The following is a 21,529-nucleotide window of genomic DNA, read 5'->3' as shown; positions in this document are numbered from 1 at the left end:
ATTATAAAAAGATAGATTTACCAGTCTCAAGAGTCCAGAGTCTATACAGTTGGCTGTTCCAGCTGTTGAATGTTCCCCAGCATGCCGGTGGTGCTCGCAAACTTTAGCACAGTTGCAGGGCTGAGAAAACTGTTTTGGTCCGTACTGGCCCCGTGAATTTGATGCAGATGCATTGGGGGGGGGGGGGGGGGGTGGTGTAGCCCTGGGGTTCGTCGTGGCAGTCAGTAGGTGTTGGGGTTGCAGGCCGGTCTTCACCTGGGTTGTTGCTGCTCGTTGCTATCGGGGGATGGTCTGTGACCTTGTTTTCTTCCCGGTCGGTGGTCTGGGGGGTCTGTGCCTTCCGTTCCACGTTGGTGCTTTGCCTCTTTATCTGAGGCCGATTCTTGTCCTGTTTTCCCTCATCGGATGAGGTGTCGGCACTAAGTCCGCCGGCTGAGAGGTGTCGCTTTTTGCCACTACCCCTCAGGGGGTTCTTCAGTTTGTTTTTTTGTTTTCTCTTTCGTTTGTCCCTGTTCAGGGCTCTTTATTCTTTGTCCCATCCTCTTCCTCTTCCATTGAGTGTACCTCATCAGATGGGGCTGGGGTTGGGTTGTCAGGAGGTGCTGGGGCCTCCTCTTTTTGTTGGGGGCCCTTCTGTTGCTTTTCCTCATTCTGAACCGTGGTGTCTTTTTCGGTGGAGGGTGTATGCACCTCCTCTCTGGTCGCCTTTTTGACTCCGCTGCTGATGATCTGTGCATATGTCGCCCCGCGTTTCGGGCAGGCCCTGTAAAGATGGCCGCCTCCCCACACAGGTTGCAGCACGTGTCTTCCTTGCAGTCCTTAGTCATGTGTCCCTCCTGCCTGCAGTTCTTGCAGAAGGTCACACTGCAGTTTGCGGCAACATGCCCCGTTTTGCCACAGGTGTGGCATACTCGTGGCTGTCCCACGTAGTAGAGGTAGCCACGATTTACTCCAATAGCGAAATTGGAGGGGGGATGCAGGATGGCTCCGTTGCTGTCCGTTCTTAGGGTCACCTTGACCTGGTGCTCACTTGTCCAGATGCCAAAGGTGTCTTTCACTTGCACGCTGTCACTTTTCAGCTCAGCGTACCTGGCGAGGAACGTGAGCACATCAGACACAGGGACGTGGGGGTTGTATGTGTGCAGTGTAACAACCCGATTTCGCTGTGCCGGTAGCGTAAACAGAGGCTCCGCAGTCAGGATCGACAAGGGACTCTGGTTACCTTTTTCCTTGAAGACGTTCAAGAATTTGATGCACGCTGCGACGCTCTTGAAGGTGACATCAAAGAAACCATTCTTGGGGAAGTTTTGCAAGCAGAAGATCTCTGTTGCTTTAAACCCACAACACTCGAGCAGTACTCTCTTCACGAAGTGTTTCCGGTCCACAGGTGACTCTCCTTCCGTTTTCTTCACTGTGACTCGGACAGTGTTTCGCACTCCCCAGCCTGGTGGTCGGGATGCAGCTGCATCCATAGCTCGTACGTTGGGTCTGAACTGTATCGGCGTTAGGCCTAAACCAGAAGTTTAGGCCAGTATGTAGATCCACCAATAGCAGCCGGGCTCCAAACGTTTCATCTTTGACGACTTCAATCCCTCCGAGTTCTCCAATCCACGATCGTCATCGAGATCCTCAGCTTCCCTCGATCAAATGAGACTACACTTGATCTCAGCCAGAAGGCCGAGAAGCGATAGCCAATATTTTCCGGCTATGGCTCTTGTCCTCCTCGTCCACCGACATTCAGGAGCACCTTGCTGCGCTCGACCGTGCTTTGGAACTTTTAGTCTACGGTCACTGTTGGTCAAGAGACCTCCAGCTTGGCCGAGCACGGTGGAGTCTGTGCATGCAGAACCAGTAAAACACAACAGGAAGACATCGTCTGGCAAGCCGCCCCCTGTCGTCACCAGATTAAATGGAGACGCTGTGAAGGCCCAGTGACACCCAACGGAGGGAGTCGAAGAAATCTCCACCTTTGCCGAACAAAGGGCAATCCGTGCAAGCAGCAAGTACTGGCGGAATCCAACAGGGGGAAATGTCTAGTCTCCCTGAGCTCCACTCTGGCGTGTTGGTCGTGGAGTCACGAGAACGAAAAGAGACGCCGTGAACGTATACCTACATCCAAATCAGGATGCCGTTCAGTCTGTCGCCACACTTCCCCGTTGTGCAGGATGAAGGGATGTGGTATCTGAAGTGAGGAGAAGGCAAGTCGGCATCCGAGGGTGAGGGTGAGTGGCCTGTAAAAAGCAGCAGGAAATCTGTTTGGCATATCAGCTGAAAACGGAGCCTGGCTGCCGCAAGTCCGCGAGCCCATAGGCTCACGACATTAGTGCGCGAAGCTCCCGACAGCAGAAAAGCTAGCAATGCTCTGGAGCCTGAAAATTTTTTAATTGGTCAGGATGAGACAACTGGACAAGACAGAAGAGGGGAAGCCAGGTTTTGCGCCATTTTCTGCTTTTGCACTATTTGTGCCCAAAGCGGGGTGAAGGCACCATTCCTGGAAACATTGCAAGACCAGGTTGATGCCTGGAGCGGAGCAAGAAAGCCCCTGAACCATCTCCGTGTCCCAAAAATCAATTTAATATTCGGTCCCCCGAAGGGGACATACCAGATACTAAACTGATAAGAACAGATACTACACTTGATCTGAACCAAAAGGCCGAGAAGCGATAGCCCATGTTTTCCGGCTATATCCCGAGTTATCCTTTTACACTTAATGAGCTGGTAAATTTACTTAGGACGTTCGTTCATTTTACCTGCCTGTATCCTTTCATGTACCGTTTTTGCTCTCCTAATTTCCTTAAGTTCCCAGTCCACATTGCGACCCCGGCCCCGGGTCCCTGGCCGCATGGAGTTTGCACATTCTCCCCGGTTCTGCGTGAGTCTCATCCCACAACTCAAAGATGTGAGAGGTAGGTGGATTAGCCACCATAAATTGGAAAAATAATTGACTACTCTAAATTTTAAGAACTGTGTATTTCATTGTAAAACAAAAAAGAGGCTGTCAGAGACCCCAGAGATTGTCCTACACGGTGAATCTGTGCAGTGCAGAGTCCAGGAGGCTGCAATCCGGTGTCACAGTAGTTTGCACGCTTTCCTCAGCGCGCCAGCAACCCAGGTTCAATTCCAGACTCGGATGTCTGTCCATGTGGAGTTTGCACTTTCTCTGACTTGGTTTCCTCTGGGTTCTCTGTTTGCCTCCTACAGTCCAAATATGTGCAAGTCAGGTGGATTCGCCGTGCTAAATTGCCCTTTAGGTTAGTTTGGGTTGCGAGAATGTGGATAGGGTGGCGTTGTGGGCTTAAATAGGTTGCTCTTTCTAAGGGCTGGTGCATACTCGTTGGGCCGAATGACCCGCCTTCCGCTCTGTAGGGATTCTATGATTCTATAAAGAATCGTAACCTGCATTCGAGCCTGACGTGGGATTTCGAAACAATCCAAGGCGAATGGCACAGGCAGATTGGCTTCTGAAGTACAGCTTGGGTCAGTGGGTGTGGACAGTGGTTGGGAAATGAAACACATACATGTTCGGCTGCAGGGCAGGTGCATGTGTCCGTTGGAGCACCAGGTTAGAACGGAAGAGCGAAATATTACTCCAGACTATATCTGGATGTGTTCAGCAGAGTGCACTGGGGACACGCAGATCTCGTACAGCTCAGCTTGATCTGTTTTTATGAACAATAGAGCCAAAAATGGCACAGAAAAGTCAGTCCAAAGTATATCTCGACGTTGTGCACTGATGTCTGAACAGCAGTGTGGATAGGAAGGCAGAATTGTCCTTCTAAAGTTCACCAGCTTCTTCAATATAGAACAGTCGGCTGGATAGGAAAACAATTATTCTTCCTGAGCATTGCTGGATATGGTATTGTGGAAAGTCCGGTGGATTGGGACACTAACTAAGGTGGGATTTATGCAGTCGAGCAATTGGGGGCAGAGGATCTATCCATTTCTATCATTAAAAAAAATGTTTATGACGTTGAAGACTTGTTTAAATTCCCCCTAACCTCCTGCGCTCCAGAAAGACGAATCCCAGCTTCTACACACAACTGGGTTGCAGGACAGCCACATCCATCGTCACAGGGATGTGTGGGGCGGGCGGGACCATGAGGAACGAGGGCTCACCACTGCGCTATCCTTCTCCCAGTTTTACTGGTGCTTCCAGTCCCATTTTCAGCCTGTCTCACAACTGGCGTGTCCCATCCATCGATGAACTGTTTCATCCCTAAGCTGAGGGCTTGTCGGTGAATAGCCCCCGGTAGAAGGTCTCAAATGCCTCGTAGACATTTTTTGGCTCTGCCACTGGATTCGGTCTGCTGCTTCTAATCTGAGCTATTACATCCGTGGCTGCCTGCTTTCTCAGCTGGCGAACCAGCAGTGGCTGGCTTTATCTCCGTGTTCGTAAAGGGTCTCTCGTACCTGGCGGAGTTGCTGCAATGCTTCCCTCGTGGAGAGCAGATCAAAGTCCATTTGTAGCTTTTTCCTCTCCGCCAGGAGTTCTTTGGTCGGGCCCTCAGAGTATCGCCTGTCTACCTCCAGTATGGAGTCCACAACTGTCGCCTAGCCGCCCTCTCTACCTTGTCTCTACGTGCGTTCTTGGCCATGATATCACCCCTGATCACAGCCTTCGTGGCCTCCCAGAGCGTGAAGGGCGGGACTTCCCCATTCTAGTTATTAATAATATAGTCATCTGTGGCCTGTGATATTTTCTTGCACAAAGCATTATGGGCAAGTCGGGCCATGTCCAACCTCGATGTGGGGGGCGGGATAGCAGGCATTGAGCAAAAACGTATTAATCTGGCTGCATATTAATATGGAACCATATTGATATGGAACAGCATTAATGTGGCTGGATATTAATATGGAACATTATTGATATGGAGCAGTATTAATATGGCTGCATATTAACTTGGAACCGTATTAATATGGAATAGTATTGATATGGCTGAATATTAATATGGAACAGTACTAATATGGAACAGTATTAATATGGAACCATATCATCACAGCTCCAGGGTCCCAGATTTGATTCCTAGCTTGGGTCACTCTCGTTGCGGAGCCTGCATGTTCTCCCGGTGTCTGCGTGTATTTCCTGCGGGTGCTCCGGTTTCCTCCCACAAGGCGCGAAAGACGTGCTTGTTCGGTGAATTGGACATTCTGAATTCTCCCTCTGTGTACCCGAACAGGCGCCAGAATGTGGCGACGAAGGGCTTTTCACAGTATCTTCGTTGTTGTGTTAATGTAAGACTACTTGTGACAAAGATAATTATTATTAATATGGAATGTGGCTGGATGTTAATATGGAACTGTATTAGTATGGAACAGTGTTAATATAGCCGGATATTAAAATGGCCAGATAGTAATATGGAACAGTACTAACATGGAACAGCGTTAACGTGGCTGGATATTAATATGTAACAGTAATCATATAGAACAGTATTAATATGGAACACTACTAATATGGAAAAGTTATAATATGAGCGAATATTAATATGGAACAATGTTTATATGCTGGACATTAATATGGAACAGTACTCATTTGTAACGGTCTTAAAATGAAGCAGCACGAATATGGAACAGTATTAATATGGAACAGTATTAATGTGGAAGAGTATTAATATGGAACAGTATTAATATGGAGCCGTTTTAATATGGCTGCATATTAAAATAGAGCAGAATTAATATGCTGGATAGAAATATGGAACAGTATTATTTTGGCTGGATCCCGTTCAGTTTTTGGAAGGGCATATACTGGCCTCGGGAAAGTTGTTTTTTAGGTCTCCAAAGCATTTCGCTTTACATAAACACGTTTAATGTTTAAAAACATGATTTATTATCGGGCACATTTTAAGTCCGATTACAGTAGGGCACTTTTAATTGGTGTGTTACTGTAAGGCTCTGTTTAAATAAGGTCCGTTTGACTGTAGGGCACTGTTTAAATACATTTGATTGACTATAGGGCACTGTTTAAATGCATTTGGTTTCCTGTAGGGCACTGTATAAATGCATTTGATTTCCTGTAGGGCACTGTTTAAATGCATTGATTTACTATGGGCACTGTTAAAATGCGTTTGATTTATTGTAGGGCACAGTTTAAATGCATTTCATTTACTTCGCCGCACTATTTAAACGCATTTGGTTTACAACAGGGCACTGTTTACATTCATTTAATTTACTGTAGGGCACTACTTATCTGCATTTGAGTGTTGGGCACTCTTTAAATGCATTTAGTTAACTGTCAGAAACTGTTTAAAAGCATTTCGTATACTGTAGGGCACTGTTTGAATGCATTTGATTCACTGCAGGGCATTTTTAAAATGCATTTAGTTCACTGTAGGATCCTGTTTAATTGCATTTGATTTATTGTAGCGCCTGTTTAAAATCATTTGATTTACTATGTCACTGTTTAAATGCTTTTGGTTTACTGTAGGGCACTGTTTAAATGCATTTGATTTAACGTAGGACACTGTTTAAATGCTTTTGATTTACAGGAGGGCAATGTTTAAATGCATTTGAGTATCGGGCACTGTTTAAATGCAATTAGTTTACTGTAGGGAACAAAATGCATTTGATTTACTGTTGGGCACTGTTTAAATGCATTTGATTTACTGTAGGGCACTGTTTAAATGCATTTGATTTACTGTAGGGCACTGTTTAAATGCATTTAATTTACTGTGGTGCACTGTTTAAAAGTATTTGTTTTACTCTTGTGCAGTGTTTAAACGCATTTGATTGACTGTCGGGGCACTGTTTAAATACATTTGATTTATTGTCGGCACTGTTTAAATGCATTTAATTTACTATAAAGAACTGTTTAAATACATTTGGCACCGTTTAGATATAATTGATTTATTTTAGGCCACTGTTCAAATGCATTTGATTTACTGTAGGGCACTGTTTAAATGCATTTAATTGACTCGAGGGCAATGTTTAAATGCATTTGATGGACTGTTGTGCGCTATTTAATTATATTTGATTTACTGCAGTACACTGTTTAAATACTTTGTATTTATTCTGGGGCACTGTTTAAATACATTTGATGGACTGTTGTGCGCTATTTAATTATATTTGATTTACTGCAGTACACTGTTTAAATACTTTGGATGTATTCTGGGGCACTGTTTAAATACATTTGATTTGCTGTCGGGCAGTTTAAATGCATTTAATTTACTGCAGGGCACTATTTAAATGCCTTTAGTTTGCTGTCGGGCACTGTTTAAATGCACTTGACTTACTGTAGGGCATTGTTTCAATGCGTTTGATTTCGTGTCGGACACTGTGTAAACGCATTTAATTTATTCTAGGGCGCAAATTTAAATACTTTTGATTTACTGTCAGGCGCTGTTTAAATGCAATTAATTTACTATAAATCACGATTTAAATATATTTGGCTCACTGTAGGGCACTGTTTGAATGCATTTGATTTACTTCATGGCACTTTTTAAATGCATTTCGTTTCCGGTAGGGCACTGTTTAAACGCATTTGATTTATTGCAGCGCCTGTTTAAATACATTTGATTTACTGTGTCACTGTTTAAATGCATTGCATTTACTGTAGGGCACTATTTAAATGCATTTGATTTACTAGAAAGCACTGTTCAAAAACGTTTGGTTTACTGTAGGGCATTGTTTAAATGCATTTGATTTAACTTAGGGCACTGTTTAAATGCATTTGATTTACAATCGGGCACTGTTGAAATGCATTTAATTGACTCGAGGGCACTGTTTAAATACAATTGATGGACTGTTGTGCGCTCTTGCTGCGCTCGACTGTGCTTTGGAACTTTCAGTCTACGCTCACTGTTGGTCAAGAGACATCCAGCTTGGCCGAGCACGGTGGAGTCTGAGCATGCAGAACCAGTAAAACTCAACAGGAAGACATCGTCTGGCAAACCGTCCCCTGTCGCCACCAGATGAAATGGAGACGCTGTGAAGGCCAGTGACACCCAACGGAGGGAGTCGAAGAAATCTCCACCTTTGCCGAACAAAGGGCAATCCGTGCAAGCAGCAAGTACTGGCGGTATCCAACAGGGGGCAATGTCTAGTCTCCCTGAGCTCCACCCTGGCGTGTTGGTCGTGGAGTCAGGAGAACGAAAAGAGACGCCGTGAAGGTATACCTACATCCAAAGGGGATGCCGTTCAGTCTGTCGCCACACTTCCCCGTTGTGCAGGATGAAGGGATGTGGTAACTGAAGTGAGGAGAAGGCAAGTCGGCATCCGAGGGTGAGTGGCCTGTAAAAAGCAGCAGGAAATCTGCGCGGCATATCAGCTGAAAACGGAGCCTGGCTGCCGAAAGACCTCGAGTCCATCGGCTCGCAACATTAGTGCACGAAGCTCCCGCCAGCAGTAAAGCTAGCAATGCTTTGGAGCTTTAAATGCCTTAAATTGGTCAGGATGAGGCAACTGGACAACAGAGAAAAGGGGTAGCCAGGTTTTGCGGCATTTTCTGCTTTTATACATTTTCGCCCCAAAGCGGCAGCTGCCCCAAGCTTGAGTGCGTCCCTCAGCACGTAGTCCTGGACCCTGGAATGTGCCAGTCTGCAACACTCGGTCGAGGACAATTCTTTGCACTGAAAGATCAGCAAGTTTCGGGCAGACCAAAGAGCGTCTTTTACCGAGTTGATGACCTTCCAGCAGCAGTTGATATTTGTCTCGGTGTGTGTCCCTGGAAACAGTCCGTAGAGCACAGAGTCCTGTGTCACAGATCTGTTTGGGATAAACCTTGACAAATACCACTGCATCTCTCTCCAGACCTTCTTTGCAAAGGCACATTCCACAAGGAGGTGTGTGACCGTCTCATTTCCCCCACAGCCACTCCGAGGGCAGCGTGCATTGGTGCAGAGCCTTCGGGTGTGCATGAAGAATCTGACAGGGAGGGCCCTTCTCACCACCAGCCAAGCTAGGTCTTGGTGCTTGTTTGAAAGTTCTGGTGATGAGGCGTTCTGCCAGATGACTCTGGCAGTCTGCTCAGGGAACCATCCAACGTCCTCCACGGTCTCCTTTTCCCTGAGGGCCTCGAGGACATTACGTGCTGACCACTGCTTCATTGCCTTGTGGTCAAAGGTGTTTTTCTTCAAAAACTTTTCCACGAAGGACAGGTGGTACGGTACGGTCCAACTACTTGGAGCGTTCCGCGGCAATGAGGCCAGGCCCATCCTTCGCAACACCGGGGACAGGTAGAACATCAGTATGTAGTGACACTTGGTGTTTGCATACTGGGGGTCCACGCACAGCTTGATGCAGCTGGACACAAAGGTGGCCAGCAGGATGAGGGAGGCGTTGGGTACGTTCCGCCCTCCCTTCTCCAGAGGTTTGTACATGGTGTCCCTTCGGACACGGTCCATCTTGGATCGCCAGATAAATTTGAAGATGGCCCGGGTGACTGCTGTGGCGTAGGGTCGGGTTATGGGCCAGACCTGCGCCACGTACAGTAGCACCGAGAGTACCTCACACCTGATGACCAGTGTTTTGCCCGCAATGGAGAGGGAGCGTTGCTCCCCCCAGCCCAGTTTCTGTCTTACCTTTCCTATGCGCTCCTCCCAGTTTTTGGTGCACGCCCCAGCAGCTCCGAACCATATCCCCAGCACCTTCAGGTAATCTGACCTGACAGTGAAGGGGACAAAGGACCGGTCGGCCCAGTTCCCAAAGAACATGGCCTCGCTCTTGCCCCGGTTTACCTTGGCTCCCGAGGCCAGTTCAAACTGGTCGCAGGTGGTCAAGAGCCTGCGTACAGACGCAGGATCCGAGCAGAAGACGGCAACGTCGTCCATGTACAGGGAGGCCTTGACTTGCATGCCTCCACTGCCTGGGATCGTCACTCCTCTTATACCCGGATCCCTCCTGATGGACTCGGCAAAAGGTTCTATGCAGCACACAAAAAGGGCAGAGGAGAGAGGGCAGCCCTGCCTGACTCCCGATCTGATCTGGAACTTTTCTGATTCCCACCCATTGATTGAGACTGCGCTATAGATGTTTGTGTAGAGCAGTTTGATCCAATTGCGAATTCCCTCCCCAAACCCCATTTTGGAGAGCACATCCATCATGTAGGTGTGCGATATTCTGTCAAAAGCCTTCTCCTGGTCAAGGCTGATGAGGCAAGTGTCCACCCCCCTGTCCTGCACGTAGGCGATCGTATCCCTGAGTAGCGCGAGGCTATCAGAGATTTTCCTGCCGGGTACAGCACAGGTCTGTTCAGGGTGGATTACCGACTCCAGAGCAGACATGACCCGATTGGCGATGACCTTTGCTAGAATTTTGTAGTCCACATTCAACAGTGAAATGGGTCGCCAATTTCGAATTTCTTCCCTTTCCCCCTTCTGCTTGTAGATGAGGGTAATGATGCCTTTCCTCATGGACTCTGACATGCTGCCTTCCAGAAGCATACTCTCGTACACTTCCAGCAGGTCTGGGCCGATCCAGTCCCACAGAGCCGAATACAACTCAACCGGTAAGCCGTCGCTTCCGGGAGTTTTACTCGTCTCGAAGGACTTGGCGGCCTTTGTCAGCTCGTCCAGAGTTAGTGGTTTGTCCAGGTTTTCCAGCTCGCTGTCGCCTATGACCTCCGTGATAGTCGACAGGAAGGTCTGGGAAACAGTGCTATCTGTTGGCTTCAGGTCATACAGTCCGGCATAAAAGGATTGGCTGATCCTCAGGATGTCAGACTGCGATGACTTTTCAGAGCCATCTTCTTCCTTCAGGCTGCTGATCACAGAGGTCTCTCTGTGCACCTTTTGGAAGAAGAAGCGTGAGCACTTTTCGTCCTGCTCCACGGAGCGGACTCTGGAACGGAAGATAACCTTGGAGGCCTCCGAGGTGTAGAGCGAGGGTTGCTGGCTCTTCACCTCTTGGAGATCCTCCTTGACATCCACCCCCATCGACTGCAGCTGGAGCAAATTTTGCATACTTTTCTGGAGCCTGGACATGACCCCTCGTCTCTCTCTCACCTTTTGAACGCCCTTGAGGATGAAAAACCTCTTGATATTCCCCTTGATTGCTTCCCACCAGAGATGTGGGGCCTCAAAGAGGGGTTTCACGGTTCTCCAACCTTTGTAATCCCTCCTGAGTTCCTCGATGTTCTCAGGGGTCAGCAGTTTTACATTTAACTTCCACGTCCCCCTGCCTACCCCCTGGTCTTCCTGCAGATGGCAGTAGGCCAGTAGGAGGCAGTGGTCAGAGAAGAACACCGGCGTTACGTCGGTGGAGCTGACCGTGAAAGCTCGGGACACAAAAAAGAAGTCTATCCTGGAGCGGACGGACCCGTCTGGCCGTGACCATGTGTATCTACGCTGCGCGCCGTCTGCAGGGTTGCTGCAGACGTCGAGCAGCTTGGCGTCTTTTACCGTTTCCACCAGGAGTCTGGACGTAGCGTCTAGTTTGCTGTCGGCTTTGCTGGATCGTCCAGCCGCATCGATGATGCAGTTGAAGTCACCACCCAGGATGACCGGCTTGGAGGTGGCCAACAGCAGTGGGAGTTGCTGAAGAACTGCCAGCCGCTCACTTTTTACGGCCGGGGCGTACACATTAATAAGTCTGAGAGGGGTGTTTTTGTATTTCACGTCTGCTACGAGGAGGCGCCCGCCCACCACCTCCTGAACGTCCGAGACGGTGAAGTTGCCTCCCCGCAGCAGAATGCCCAGGCCGGAGGAGCGGCAGTCGTTTCCTCCTGACCAGATGGATGGCCCGTGGACCACCAGCTCGACCAGCGCCTGTAGTTGCTGAGGTGCGGAATTCCGCACTCCTGCAGGAACAGTAGGTCAGCTTTTACATTTGCCAAATAGTTGAGTGTGGCTACACACCGCGAAGTATCTTTGATGCTTCGCACATTTATGGATGCAATTTTTTAACCCATTATAAAAAGGTAGATTTACCAGTCTCAAGAGTCCAGAGTCTATACAGTTGGCTGTTCCAGCTGTTCGATGTTCCCCAGCATGCCGGTGGTGCTCGCAAACTTTAGCACAGTTGCAGGGCTGAGAAAGCTGTTCTGGTCCGTACTGGCCCCGTGATTTTGATGCAGATGCATTGGGGGGGGTGATGTAGCCCTGGCGTTCGTCATGGCAGTCAGTAGGTGTTGGGGTTGCAGGCCGGTCTTCACCTGGGTTGTTGCTGCTCGTTACTATCGGGGGTTGGTCTGTGACCTTGTTTTCTTCCCGGTCGGTGGTCCGGGGGGTCTGTGACTTCCGTTCCACGTTGGTGCTTTGCCTCTTTATTTGAGGCCGATTCTTGTCCTGTTTTCCCTCATCGGATGAGGTGTCGGCGCTAAGTGCGCCGGCTGAGAGGTGTCGCTTTTTGCCACTACCCCTCGGGGGGTTCTTCAGTTTGTTTTTTTGTTTCCGCTTTCGTTTGTCCCTGTTCACGGTTACCCAGGGCTCTTTATTCTTTGTCCCATCCTCTTCCTCTTCCATTGAGTGTTCCTCATCAGATGAGGCTGGGGTTGGGTTGTCAGGAGGTGCTGGGGCCTCTTCTTTTTGGTGGGGGCCCTTTTGTTGCTTTTCCTCATTCTGAGCCGTGGTATCTTTTTCGGTGGAGGGTGTATGCACCTCCTCTCTGGTCGCCTTTTTAACTCCGCTGCTGATGATTTCAGCGTATGTCGCCCCGCGTTTCGGGCAGGCCCTGTAAAGATGGCCGGCCTCCCCACACAGGTTGCAGCACTTGTCTTCTTTGCAGTCCTTAGTCATGTGTCCCTCCTGCCTGCAGTTCTTGCAGAAGGTCACACTGCAGTTTGCGGCAACATGCCCCGTTTTGCCACAGGTGTGGCATACTCGTGGCTGTCCCACGTAGTAGAGGTAGCCACGATTTACTCCAATAGCGAAATTGGAGGGGGGATGCAGGATGGCTCCGTTGCTGTCCGTTCTTAGGGTCAACTTGACCTGGTGCTCACTTGTCCAGATGCCGAAGGTGTCTTTCACTTGCACGCTGTCACTTTTCAGCTCAGCGTACCTGGCGAGGAACGTGAGCACATCAGACACAGGGACGTGGGGGTTGTACGTGTGCAGTGTAACAACCCGATTTCGCTGTGCCGGTAGCGTAAACAGAGGCTCCGCAGTCAGGATCGACAAGGGACTCTGGTTACCTTTTTCCTTGAAGACGTTCAAGAATTTGATGCACGCTGCGACGCTCTTGAAGGTGACATCAAAGAAACCATTCTTGGGGAAGTTTTGCAAGCAGAAGATCTCTGTTGCTTTAAACCCACAACACTCGAGCAGCACCCTCTTCACGAAGTGTTTCCGGTCCAAAGGTGACTCTCCTTCCGTTTTCTTCACTGTGACTCGGACAGTGTTTCGCACTCCCCAGCCTGGTGGTCGGGATGCAGCTGCATCCATAGCTCGTACGTTGGGTGTGAAACTGTATCGGCGTTAGGCCTAAACCCGAGGTTTAGGCCAGCATGTAGACTCACCAATAGCAGCCAAGCTCCAAACGTTTCCTCTTTGACGACTTCAATCCACGATCGACATCGAAATCCTCAGCTTCCCTCGATCAAATGAGACTACACTTGATCTTAGCCAAAAGGCCGAGAAGCAATAGCCCATATTTTCCGGCTACGGCTCTTGTCCTCCTCGCCCACCGACATTCAGGTGCACCTTGCTGCGCTCAACTGTGCTTTGGAACTTTTAGTCTACGGTCACTGTTGGTCAAGAGACCTCCAACTTGGCCGAGCACGGTGGAGTCTGTGCATGCAGAACCAGTAAAACACAACAGGAAGACATCGTCTGGCAAGCCGTCCCCTGTCGTCACCAGATGAAATGGAGATGCTGTGAAGGCCCAGTGACACCCAACGGTGGGAGTCGAAGAAATCTCCACCTTTGCCGAACAAAGGGCAATCCGTTCAAGCAGCAAGTACTGCCGGTATCCAACAGGGGGCAATGTCTAGTCTCCCTGAGCTCCACCCTAGCGTGTTGGTCGTGGAGTCAGGAGAACGAAAAGAGACGCCGTGAAGGTATACCTACATCCAAAGAGGATGCCGTTCAGTCTGTCGCCACACTTCCCCGTTGTGCAGGATGAAGGGATGTGGTAACTGAAGTGAGGAGAAGGCAAGTCGGCATCCGAGGGTGAAGGTGAGTGGCCTGTAAAAAGCAGCAGGAAATCTGTGTGGCATATCAGCTGAAAATTGATGGGATTGGTCATGGTCGGGGACTTCAACACAGTTATTGACCTTGGCTTGGACTGGTCAAGCTCGAAAGCGGACAGGGTGCCAGCAATGGTAAAGGAACTAAAAGGGTTCATGGAGCAGATGGGGGACGAAGGTGGGAGGTGGGGGTAGGATCCATGGAGATTTGAGCAGCCGATGGTGAAGGAGTTCTCCTTCTACTCACACGTGCATAAAGTGTACTCCCGGATCGATTTCTTCATTTTGAGCAGCGCCTTACTGGCACGGGTGGTGGACACGGTGTACTTGGCAATCCGAATCTCAGACCATGCTCCGCACTGGGTTGACCTGCAGGTTACTAAAGACAGCAACTAGCGCCCGCACAAAGGGTAGTGTGCCTGCAACTCGCTGCCGGAGGAGGTGGTGGAAGCAGGGACGATAGTGACATTGAAGTGGCATCTTGACAAATACGTGGATAGGATGGGAATAGAGGGATACGGACCCAGGAAGTGTAGAAGATTTTAGTTTCGTGGGGCAGCGTGGTATTGTGAAAAAGGAGAAAAACGAACGACAAAGGCTGGTGGTCTCCGTCTTGGAGGTTATCCGCAAGTATTAGATTGGGAGCAAAGGTAATCAAGTGTCAGCTACTCTCCAGGTAAATGCGCTACCAGTACATTTTCTGGTGAGCTATATGAGTTAGAGGCCCTTCCAGATACTTCAGATATGGTGAGGTTTCTAGATTCTTTTCACATCCCTACCGTAGAAGGCGGTCGCAAAGGGGAACTGGAATCCCCATTCAGCCTAGAAGGAAATGCAGAAATGTATCAGTCAGCTGCAATCTGGCAAGTCTCCTGTTTTATTGCTGGCTGCCAAAATGTAGAAAATCATACAATGGCTGAATGATCCGAAAGCAAAATGGAGCAAGTTAGAAGTGCAGTGCGCTGCAGCCTCCTCGCTACAAGCCTAAATTACCACCCTCTTGCATTTTTCCCAGATAGGTCTTCTCTGGAGCCCTGTGTTGACTTCATCGCTCAGGAGTTGGAAGCGGTTTCGGCATCATTTCAATCTCCTTTCACTGTCCTCATTTGCGCCAATATGTGACAACCACCTCCGTCCTTCGAGCTTGGATCCAACGTTCAGTTCCTGAGAACGGAAAGTTTGGTGCACTTTGGGGATTGATTCCTAGATGGACGCTTTTTACAGCCTTGAAAAACTCTCAGACAGATTCAATCTGTATGGTCCCCACTTTTCCATTTCTTTTAAATTCGGGATTTCTCCTTCCCTCGCCCGCCCTCCTCCCCACTTCTTCCCTGCTGAAAGCTATATTGGCCTTGGAACAGCATGGGGAGGGTTATTTCAAATCTGTAAAGTCTCTGTCTAATCTTCGGATCCTGCCCCTGTCAAGAGTATGTGCGAAATGGCTGAGCAATTAGGCTGTGTGCTGACTAAGGAGGTTTGGATTGACGCCCTCTACAGGGTCACTTCCACGTCATCCAGTACCAGACCGGGTTTCGTTCAGTTCAAGGTGCTGCACGGAAGATTGGACAAAGGCAAGGATGAATGGATTTTTTCACAACGTGAAGACAAGTGTGACCGCTGTTCACTTACACCGGCTAAGCACACACGTGCATTTTCGTGTCCTCAGCTTGCTTTATTCTGGGCCTCCTTCTTTGACACAACATCTACGATTTTGTAGAAAACCTAACATCAGTGCCTGGATTGCAATATTTGGGGATTTGGACACCCCGTCTTTCCACTCGGGAGTGAAGGCTGATTTTCTTGCCTTCACATCCTTAACAACCAGGAGGCGGGTATTGCTCAACTGGAGCACCCCACTCCACCCAAGGCATCGGCCTGGACGGATGACGTCATAGCGGTCTTGCATCTGGAGAGGGTCAAGTTTACCATCAGAGGCTGAGTGGCGATATTCTACCAGAGTGGCTGCCAATCCTTTTTTTTAAAGGATGAAGTCTTACAACACCAGGTTTAAGTCCAACAGGTTTGTTTCGAATCACTAGTTTTCGGAGCACTGCCCCATCCTCAGTTTTTTGAAAGGACCTGGACACGTTAGAGGGCGAGGGGAGGGGGCTTAAGTAGAGGGTGTAGGTTAATATTTGGTCGTTGGTGAAAGTTCAATCGTGTATATATTTTTGGCAATATGTATATTATTGTTTACAATTGCGAACAATAAAACGTTTATTTGAAATATACTGATTAATATTAACATCAATGAAATGAAAATCGTTTTTTGTCACAAGTAGACTTCAAATAAAGTAACTGTGAAAAGCCTCTAGTCGCCACATTCCGGCGCGTCTTCGGGAAGGCTGGTACGTGAATTGAACCGTGCTGCTGGCTGCCTTTGTCTGTTTAAAAGCCAGCTCTTTAGCCCTGTGCTAAACCAGCCCCTGGTTTAAGTTCTGGTTAATCTAGTTAACGTTCAACATAGTAACACCAGGAGTGTCCGACTGCTGAGCACTGTCGCTGTCTTTTCTAACGCTAATTGTTCACGAACTGTTAAGCCATAATTGAATATTAACTGAACGTGTTCAGAAGACTCCTTCTACGATGTATTTATGTATGCATTCATGCAACGACTTGTCTTTAATACTGAAAATAAGAAAAATGAATTCAGATGTTTGGAGTTTGGACAGTGTTATGAGGAGTTTAAAGGAATATTGGCGGAGAAGACTATACAATGAGAGGGAGGGAACTCAGTGCCGACATGCAAAAACATATTTAAGCTTTCTTCCAAGACAAATGGCCGAAGATCTGGAAAGTGTGATTAAGATCAGAAGACTAGGAGCAGAATTAGGAAACTGTGCCCGGCGGGCCGGCTCCACCATTCGATCATGGCTGATTGTTTTCTCATCACCATTCTCCTGCCTTCTCCCCATAACCTCTGCTCCCCTTATTAATCAAGAATCTCTCTCCCACTGTCTTGAAGATACCCTCATTTGGCCTCCACAGTCTTCTGCGGCAAAGAGTTCCACAGATGAACCATCCTCTGGCTGAAGGCGTTCCTCGTCATCTCTTTTTAAAGGCTCGTCCATTTAGACAGAGATTGTGCCCTCTGCTTCGATTTCTCCTCCTATTTAAAACAACCTCTCCACGTCCACGCGACCCAGGCCTCGCAGTATCCAGTAAGTTTCAATATGATACCCCCACCCCAACCCCTCACATCCTCTGGTCTTAGAGTACAGGCTCAGAGTCATGAACCGGTCCTCAATATTGTGAACCTCCAATGGACCCTTTCCAAGGACAGCACTTGCTCAGACATGGGGGTCCAAAACTGCTCACAATACTCCAAATGGGGTCTGACCACAGCTTTATACTGCCTCAGAAGTACATCCCTGCTCTTGTTGTTTAGCCCTTTCGATATGACTGATAACATGCCATTTGCCTTCCTAACTATCGACGGAACCTGACCTTAGGAGAATCTTGATCGATCGAAGTTTTTTGTGCCTTTGAGTTCCTCTGTCTTTTCTGATTCAGAAAATAGTCTATCCCTCCATTATCCCGACTCAGTGCATAAGCTCACACTCTTCCACATCGTATTCGATCTCCCCAGTTCTTAGCCCACTGTCCTAGCCTGTCCAAATCCTTCTGCAGCCCGTCTGCTTCCTCAATACTTCTCGTTCCTCTAAAGATATTTGTATCATCTGAAAACCTTGCAACAGTGCCTTCAGTTCCTTCTTCCAGATCGTTAATGTATAGTGTGAAAGGCTGTGGTTCCAACACCGGCTGCCATCCTGAAAAAGACCACGTTATTCCCATTCTCTGTCTTTTTCCAGGTAGCCAATTCTCTATCCATGCCTGTATCTTACATGTATCTGATTCATGTCGCATTACATTCATCCCCCACCATCTGGCCTGCGCAATCCGACCAACTGTCCTGGCTTGATACAATTCACACCTCTTTAACCTGGGGTTACCCCATCTCTGGATCTGTAAAGATTTAATCACCTGCTAATGCTCCCATTCCTAGCATTGTTTGGCATCTTTGAATTTGTCTATATAGGTGGTTCTGGAACAGACCTCTTCATTCACCTGAGGAAGGAGCAGCGCTCCGAAAGCTAGTGACATCGAAACAAACCTGTTGGCCTTTAACCAGGTGTTGTAAGACTTCGTACTGTATCTTACCCTTAAGACCATGGGCTCATAACTTATTAAACAACATCCGGCATTATTACAAAGGCCTTCTGGAAATCTATATAGATCATGTCCACTGGTTCTGGTTTGTCTAACTTCCTTGGTACTTCCCTAAAGACCGCCAACAGATTTGTCGGACATGACCTCCCTTTGGCGAAGCCGTGCTTACTCAGTCCTATTTTATCATACACTTCCAAGTACTCCGCAGTATCCTCTTTAATAATAGACTCTAAAATCTTACTCGTCAGGCTAACCGGTCTATAATTTCCCATCTTCTGCCTCCCTCCCTTCTTAAACAACGATTTTACATTACCCATTTCCAGTCCTCTGGGACCCTTCCTGCCGCCAGTGATTCCTGAAAGATCATCCCCAACGCCTCCAGAATCTCCTCAGCTATCTCCTTGAGAAGTCTGGCGGGTAATACAAACGCCCCAGGTGATACAAACGCCCCCAGATCTGTCAGTTTCCCCTGAACCCCAGATGAGGATCGATCTGTCTTTGCCGAAAATTACGCGTATCCCTTCAGGCTGCTTCATAACCTGTTTAAAATGACCGTCCAGCTCATGTTCTTGTGCTGGTCTGTATACTGATATTGAAAACATAATAGGACTGTTCAAAGTTAACCTGTAAGAAGCAGAGGGCTTTCCTGGACGGTAGCGGAGTCTGGGTGCAAGTAACAGAACCCGCGTTTTTAAAGCGAGATCGAGACTTGTTCCTACATCTGCTTCCCCATTTGGCATTTTGAGTGAGGTTTTAAGTCGATGCTGTGGTTCACTTTCTCGTTGATTGCAGTGTTTCGGTTGCAGTGTTCCTCATGAGCAATATTAGTGTCAATACATATGATGTATTAGTGACCTTGTGGTCTTGTTTGTGACACTGAGGGTGGACAGATACCAGGTTGAACTGATTAAAGTCTGGAATACCATGGGAAATGGGAAAAGTTGGGAAGGTGATTCAATGTTCCTCAAATTGAAGGGCAGGGACACAGAACCAACAGATAGACCGACCGGGTAACTAAATTTCCAACGTTGGGCAACCTGAAAGGACGCTGTTGTATCCGGCTGAACATCATGTGGGTGAGCTAAATTCGTCACCGCACATCCCGTGGCATTGCTCCTTCGGAGTTCCTCATCTGGAGCTGTGGAATGCAAACCCTCCGGCACCCCATCCCAATGGCCCAGCTCCGCCACGACATCGTCACTCAGTGACAAACGGTAGGGATGAGGATAGGAAATGAAAAGGATAGGGAAACAATTCGCGTTCTCCAATAATCAGTTCAAAAATCCCGTTCAGACAGGTAGATTCCTGCATCTGGAACATCTAATCTTTTGCAGGTACACGATTCTTTTCCTGGGCTATGAGGTGGGATATAGAACCAGTGGAATTGGAGAAGACAGTGTCACTGATTTTTCCCTCAGGTCCTGGAGGAGTCCCTCTGCCAATCATCCTGTGCCGTTAACATCTGGAGAGCAAGCTGCCACTTATTTCCTAGTGATAGATTGCACAGCCATCTCTCAGTTATAAATCAATGGATAAATATCGATATTGTGTTATTACTGAAGATAATAATTGATGTAATTGGATATTTCACTGCATTGTTGCCCTGTTCTCTGAAAATGTGCTGAGCTAAGCTATGTATGAATGTTACTTGGGCATTCAGTGCACCGATTTGTTAGAACGCACAGAGCAAATGTGCCGTGGGTTCCCGCCCGCAGAACTCGGAGTTATGTTATTTTGACCAGTCAAAAGAGGCGACTCTGGAACCTAGTCCTGTATTGCCCTTCCTCGCGTTTACTTTGCTTATAGTTTGTGCAAGTGTGAGCCGTATTGAACAAGCGCTTCCAAGTCTTTTGTTTGGAACGTGTCAAGATACTTGAATGTCACAAATCATTAATAGAGTTCACAATGTAATACTGCCTTCCGTGTCAATGCCTACGCCATTTCGACTTCGACTGAGAAACCTTGTCTCTTCAGGAGGATGAGGGCAACCGGCCCTGTTGCCGGACAACCCGGTGCGAACATCATGAACATTTTCCCCAGTTGACCATTTCAGGCAACCCAATAGGCCCCAGTAGTTCCTCCTCCTATCGCCCCACAACCCACTCCCACACTGATCACCAGTCAGCGCAGTCCTGGTGAAGACGGTGGTTGGCCTATGGAATGTGGTGCGATTGAGGGGTAGCCTGGGACTCTTTGTGCCTTTCTGAACAAACATCTGGATTGAGAACAATATCCTAGATCTTTGTTGCATCAATCACGGTGTAATTCTTTATCGATCGTGATGCTTCCTGCACATCAGCTGGGTGAGGAGTTATCAGTTTCAAACGCTTTGCGCGAGGAAAGAGATTAATCATTTAGAAAGGTTGCAACAACAATAAATGTTGATTCCAGGGATGAAATTCCTTTCCGATAAATAGAGATTGAGCAAAATGGGCCAATCCCACAAAGGATTAAATTATTGTCATGTTATTTCTTTGAAATGGCTAAAATGCATTGAGGTTGTTAACACAGTAGACACCGCTCCTCCTTCCCACCCCCTCGGATTGGGAATGTAGAAGATGGTTATGGGGCAGTAAAGGCTGGATAAGGGATTTGCGGACTGAACTGAGAAGACATGTTTCACTCAAATAGATGCAGATCTTTGAAATCCTGTACCCGAGAGCGCTGTAGATTTTTCATTATTGAGTAGTTCATGGCAAAGTACTTTTTAATATTGGGGCGCTGAGGATATTGTGAGCGTTGGGCAAAGACCGAAACATGTATAAAATTTGAAGATCATCCCGAATGGCAGAAGGGGCTGCAAGGGAAAATGGCCGATTCTTGAAACCAAATCTCGCGAGGTCAAAAATAGAGGAAGTGGCAAAACGTTTCTGGAGGAATTAAACACCCCGAATTGACCTGACGTCTTTCACAATTATCATCACTGCTGGTGACCAGTTTGAGTTGCTGCATTAGAATTATGGACTGCACAGATTTCAGGTCCCGACTGGGAATTGTAATTGTTCCTCGCGATGCAAGTTTTGACTTCATTTAAAGTTTTGACTTGCTGTTTCACTCGGAGGATGGATAAGCTTGCTCAACTCATCCCTCGGACCTTCTGCTTCGGTAGGATGTTCTTTACTTTTGGAAGGGTCTGTTTCATATTCAATGTCTTTCAATTCAATTAGTTGGGGACTCTCTATTGGTTGGAGTATCAGTATCGGTTTAAAGGTGCGTTTCCATTGCAGGATCTGTATCAGTTAGTGGGACTGCACATTTCGTGGATCTACATCTTTTGGGTGTCAATATCGGTTGAGGAATCTGCAT

The 21,529-nt window shown here is 47.8% G+C and overlaps 1 non-coding gene across 1 annotated transcript; it reads right to left on the bottom strand.

The window, feature by feature from the left end:
* Nucleotides 1-2,475: 2,475 nt before the first annotated feature.
* Nucleotides 2,476-2,665, bottom strand: LOC140397888 (U2 spliceosomal RNA). Its single transcript, XR_011937311.1, has one exon. It is a non-coding gene; the product is annotated as a U2 spliceosomal RNA (small nuclear RNA).
* Between the last annotated feature and the right edge of the window lie 18,864 nt (nucleotides 2,666-21,529).

The sequence above is a fragment of the Scyliorhinus torazame genome, chromosome 20 (genome assembly GCF_047496885.1).
Source record: "Scyliorhinus torazame isolate Kashiwa2021f chromosome 20, sScyTor2.1, whole genome shotgun sequence".
Lineage (NCBI taxonomy): Eukaryota > Metazoa > Chordata > Chondrichthyes > Carcharhiniformes > Scyliorhinidae > Scyliorhinus > Scyliorhinus torazame.
Note: the sequence above shows the minus strand (reverse complement) of the source record. Positions and strands in the feature narration are given on the sequence as shown.